Below are 6,049 nucleotides of genomic sequence, written 5' to 3'. Positions count from 1 at the left end.
AATAGTGACACAGTGAAGGGGGGCAGTAAAAACACCCCCTAGAGGCATTAATTTTTAACATAGATGCATATTCTAATAAAGTAGTTTAAACATATGAAAGTGAAAGGGCTGTTTTGATCAAACCCCTCTCCCCACCCAGAAGGTATTTTTGATCAAAAAAAAAAAAAAAAAAAAACCCTTCACAAGGTTCCCAAAAAAAACCTTCACCTGCGCTACTGATTTATCGTAATCCATAAAGTTTAAAAAGTCGACAGCTGGTGCTAACATGACAGTTCAGCAATATTTCACTGATTTCTGTGAAAGATAGGTTATTTTTAATTAAATCATAAACAAGCAAAGCAATATTAGTAATATAAATCATTAAATGGGAGAATACAAAATAAAATTTAATTGCAGTGAGAATTGCAGCAAAAAAGACAGAGTTTGCAGTGGACATAATACATTGCTCCATTATATCTTTATTTTCCAAATTCATAAAATATTGACAACTTCATAATTTTGATTACAATCAATATCACTAATTTTAAGATAAAAATAAATTGGCACATTTTATTGAAATGACTCCTTTTAATCTTGAATATATAGTATAAAAAGAATTTAAAAACGTGGTCTACAAGAGCTGGATATGCATAATATGCAGAACAAAACAAGCGATCTACTATTGTAAAAAGTTCCACAAATAACGATACATTCTTGTTTTGCAAAAAGGATATGAAACTCTTTTAACACATTTACTTGTCTTAATTTGGTGAATTTGAAAACACAATTTAACTTAAATTTAGCTGGGTCTTCTGCATAAGAAACGTCTACAAGATGACTTTGAACTTAGTTTAAAAAAAAGGCTACTTCATATTTATTAATTTGAGCTTTTATTTGAAAATGATATGAATGATTTTGATTAAATTCAAAGTCATCTTGTACAAATTTTAATGTGCCAGATCAAGGAAGAATTTTATTTATTTGAACATTTTAAATCAAATATTTTAATAAACATCACAATAAAAGAAAAATATAATGCAATGAAATATGTACAACATTGAAAATTGTGTTAATTTTGTTTGCCAAATCTTCCATTTCATACTTTGATGTAGCATTACATTTAATAACACATACAATAAATAAATATAATGAAATCATTTTAAAATTGGATTAACTAGATAGCACCATTATAGTGATGAAATCCAAATATTTTGATTACTAATGACTAGAGAAAAATTTTCATATTTTAGCAAAATGAACTTTTAAAACTTTTCAAAAGTAGTCATGAAGAGAAAATATCTGTTTGTAGCTAAAAGGATTACTATACACTTATCTCTTCAAGTTTTCTTTCATTTAAAATTCATACTGAGTATTAGGGTATCTGTTTAAAATCACAAAATGTCAAATGCTTTCATGCAATCCTAAATGTAAAAAATATATTTAAAAAAAATCATAAATAGATGCAAAATAAACTATTAGGATTCTAAAACATAAGCTCAGAATAACTGTACAGGTAAAAAAAAAAGGAATAAATAAGTCCTGAGTATACAAAAAAAAAAAAAAAAAGACATACACATTAGGGTGGTCAAAAAAAACTTTTTTTCAGCAACAATCCAGGACACCCCGTATTTTTTTAAAGACTTTTTAATAGCATTATGCAGTAAAAGTTTTAGCTTTTTACCCAAATTTTAAGACGGTGCTCAATGACCCCCCCAATTTAACATTATCTGTACCATAGAAAATGCCACAATTTGAGAAATATTTAATTTCCCCCAGCTGTTTTTTTTTTTTTTTTTTTTTGTAAATGTTTTATTACAACATATATGCATATTTCTTTTGTAGAGAAGGGGGTACAGTGGGTCAAGGGGTACAGTGGGTCAGTGAAGATATTTGTGCCTCAGTGAATAGTTTTCGGATAAAAAAATTTTTTTTAAGTAGGTATCAAGCAACTCAACTCTGTGGAAAAAAGTAAGCAGCTCACTTTGATTGTGGAGGGAAGGGAGAGCCATTTTGTTTTCTGATCATCTGCAGGAAATTTGAAGTAAGTACAACTTTGTGTTATTACACTTGAAATTTGTCTATTAAATATGAGTTATGTGGTATGCTTACATAGTCTAACTTATCTTATTTCCTATGATATTGCATTTAAATGCATATTTTAATAATTTAGATTGGTATACCACCGTTCAATTTCGTCAATGTAACGCTGGGCGATTTTGTGAGCAAAAGCTCGGCTGGGGTTTTTGACAATAATCGCTACGTCATCTGCATAAAGGGCGGTTAGAGCTCTGCTGTCCATAGGGAAGTCGTAAGAGAAAATATTAAAAAGGACAGGGGCGAGAACACAGCCTTGAGCAAGGCCTGCTTGGATGCTTCTTTTAGTGGAGAGGGTGGAGTTAATTTTGATTTGGAAGGTTCTATCCTTCAGGAAGCTATTAATGATTTGGGTAAGAAAATTTGGAATACCGTTTTGCATTAGTTTGAAGATGACTCCTTCGTGCCACACCCGGTCAAATGCTTTCTCAACGTCTAGGAAGATGCCTATTATTGAGTTTTTATGATTTAGGCCATCGTTAATGTAGTTTATAACCCTGACGAGCTGATGCACAGTACTATGTGCTGGTCTGAAGCCGAATTGCTCGTCAGGGATGAAGTTATTGCTTTCAAGGTAGTTGTTGATGAGAGTCTTAATGACATGCTCAAAAATTTTAGAAAGGTTACTTAGAAGGCTAATTGGTCTGAAATTTTCAGGGCTATTGGTGGTTCCTGGCTTATGAAAGGGGAGAATTAATGCATTTTTCCAAGATATGGGGAAATAATGCAATCTGAGGGAGGAGTTAATGATCTTGGTAATGCAGGTTATAACGTTAACAGGTGTTGACTTGAGTTGTCTGTTGGTAATAAGGTCTTCGCCCGGGGCTTCGCTCAACTTCTTGATGATATTGCTAATAAAGGTGGGGGAGATGAAGGGAGGGGGGTCATCATTATTGGGGTTTCTGAGCTTATTTTCCACAAAGTTGGTGACAAAAACTTTGTTTCTCTGGCAGATGTTATCATTATTAAGTTTGAAAATATTTTCAAACGTATCTGCCAGGATTTTTGTTTTCTCGCTCTCTGATTGGTGGATGTTGCCTTGGGAGTCTTTAATGGGCGGGACATTGAATTTTGAATTTTTAAGAGAGCGAGTTAGACGGTAAAGGGAGGAATTTTCCGGATTTAGGCTTTCAAGATAATTAGTCCACCTGTTATCGTTATAAATTGCAATTAGGGAGTGGATGTCTTTTTGAAGTTTATTAATTTGGGTTTTGATGGCGGGATCAGGGTTATGGTGATGGGATTTACGAAGGTTATTTTTCCGCACAATAAGGGCTTTAATGAAGGGGGGGAGGGAGTACCTTTGATTGGTGATATTGATATTGTGCGTTGAAAGATTATACGCCTGATTAAAAGCGCTGGAAAGGTCGGAGATGGCGTTATCAATGTCTTGGGTTGTCCTACAGGGGGGGTTTCCAGGGACGGTACATCTCATGATGTGATGGAATTTCCTCCAGTTAGTTACAGGGGCCGTGAGTTGGACTTTGGGTAGGCTATAATCCAGGCCGAAGAGGAGCAAAACCGGGAGGTGATCCGAAGAGAGATCATCCACTGCATCCGTAATAACGGGCCAGCTGGTGTTCGAGATTGCGAAATCAATGGTGGTTGGAGTTCTCAGGGAGTAGTGGGTGGGCTTGGATGGGGCAATGACGTCATAATTTTTCTCGATACACAAATCATGGATAATATCTCCGTTTACATTGGGTAAGCCTGCGCTCCAAAGCTGGTTTTTTGCGTTGAAGTCCCCAGCGATAATGAAATGGGGGTTCGTAGTGCAGATGACGTTGAGCTCAGCTTCAATGATGTCATTGGACGGCAGTATATAGATGGCTGAGATTGTTAATTTATAGTTATTTCTGAGTTCGAGGGTGATAGTGGTATTTTCAAAACTGGTGGTTTGGATGGAATTTACATAATGGGGGATATTTCTGCGGATGAAAATTGCAGTACCTCCTCCTCTACCAGTCACTCGGTCAGTCCGATGACAGGTGAAATTTGGAATTTTGCATTTATTGCTTGGCTTCAAAAAAGTTTCTTGCACGAGAATAATGTCGGGGGAATTTTGAATAATGAAATCAGTAAGCTCGGTTCGCTTCTTAAAGTTGAGGCTGGCAGCATTCCAAGAGTAAATTTTTAGATGTCTATGGCTGGCCATGTTGACTGTTTATGAGTGTGGAACATATTGTTTGGGCTAGCGTCTGTAATTGGTTGATAATAGATGCGAACATGGCCGCAATTTGGGTGTTTAATGGTTGTGTGTTGTTTGTCATTTTAGGGGCGGCTAAAGTTTCCTGCTTTTGGCGGAACTCGGCTTCTCTTTTTTGCCAAATATTTTCTTGGGGGATAGATGAGGGTTGGGGTTTGCGAGGCTGGGGTCGTTTAGTGCATTCGATGGAGTTTGAAAGGTGCGCTCCCGCGCAATTTGCACATTTAGGGGGGGTGGAGGTGGGTTTGGTGCATTCTCTTGACCAGTGGTTTTCACCACATTTCATACACTTTGGCTCAACAGTGCAGAGGTGGGAGGAGTGCCCGTGTCTTTGACAACGGAAGCACTGAGTGGGGCCATCCTTGCGCTTCATTGCCTCGACTTTAATTTTGAAGTAGGAAATTGCCTGAAGGTTAAATATCTTTTTATTTTCTTCGTTTTTGGGTAGTTGCACAAAAAAGAGGGGCATTAGGGTTTTTTCTCTACCTCTGGTCATTTGAATGCATTTTGAGGTGGAGAAACCGAGTTCGGCTAGTTCAGATTCAAGCTCCTGAGTGTTGTAGGAGATAGGAAGTCCCCGGATGACAGATCTGATTTCCTTTTCACTGGGCAGTTGCCGAGTGAAGGATTGGAAATTGGCAGAATCTATGTAGCTCCTAATTTTTCTATGTATGTCGGCAGTGGGGGTCTCGACAATGAGGTCTGGGCCCGAAATTTTGCCGAGAATCCGCTGGCCGCATATTTCTTCAAGTTTTTTGAGCATTGGGGTGGGGTCAGTATTGTTAACTATGGTAATATTGGGGATCCTTTGTTTACGTTCTTTCTGCTGTTTTAGGTCTGTGTTGATTTGGTGGGTGTCAGGAGCTTGAGCATTGTGGGGGGTGGTAGGGGGGCGGTGCTGTGTGGGGGTGGGGTTTTGGGGCTTTGGAATGCTGTCATTGGTCTTAGTAGCAAGTGCGGGAAAATCGTCAGGTTCGATATCCTGGTCCATATTATCATTTAGGGGATTGAATCGGTTTCTAAGCTCGATTGAGTTGTTAGTAATGTTTTGATTATCTGAGAGGTGGATTTTTGCCATTCTTTTAGGGATATTATTGTGGCTTAGATCATCATCCGACTCATCGTCACTTCTTATGGTACGTTTTCTGTCGTTGGAAATATTGGGATTAGCAGTATATTGAGTTTTTAAGGACATCATCTCCTCTTTGAGGGAGTTAATTGAGGAGAGGGCAAGATTAAGTTGGGAGGTTAACTCTTCCTTTTCTTTTAGGAGATTTTCATTCTGGGTTTTAAATTCGGCGTATGAATGCCGGATGAGGAAGGCTTCCCTATCTTTGGCAACTTCAAGGGCTTCTTCAGCATAGTTTGCGACTTTTTGTTCCCTTTTACCGAGCTCAATTTTGTTACTTTGGATTAATCGGAAAAACTTTTCAATGTAATTTCTATAGTTTTGTACTTCAGTGAGATTGTTGCATTTTCTAAGTTTTCCTGCAAGGGGTTTCAGGGCAAAGTTAAGTTTGGCCTCGTCTACAGCATGGGCAAAAGAAGTGACCTTACTCACCCAATCCTGCGAGGTGTCCTCCATTGGAGTGCCTTCGCTGGTCAGATCAGTGTCAGCTTCAGGTTTCCTAAAGAATTTGGAGTCCCCCGAGGTGGGTGAGTCACTCCTTTGCTGTCCGTCGCTTGCCGAGGCCATCGACGGGAGGGGGGAAGGGTCAGCAGAGCGTCAAAGCGGTGAGGCGGAGGGAGGCTAACGGTTAACCGTTGGCC

The sequence above is a fragment of the Uloborus diversus genome, unplaced genomic scaffold (genome assembly GCF_026930045.1).
Source record: "Uloborus diversus isolate 005 unplaced genomic scaffold, Udiv.v.3.1 scaffold_11, whole genome shotgun sequence".
NCBI lineage: Eukaryota > Metazoa > Arthropoda > Arachnida > Araneae > Uloboridae > Uloborus > Uloborus diversus.
Note: the sequence above shows the minus strand (reverse complement) of the source record.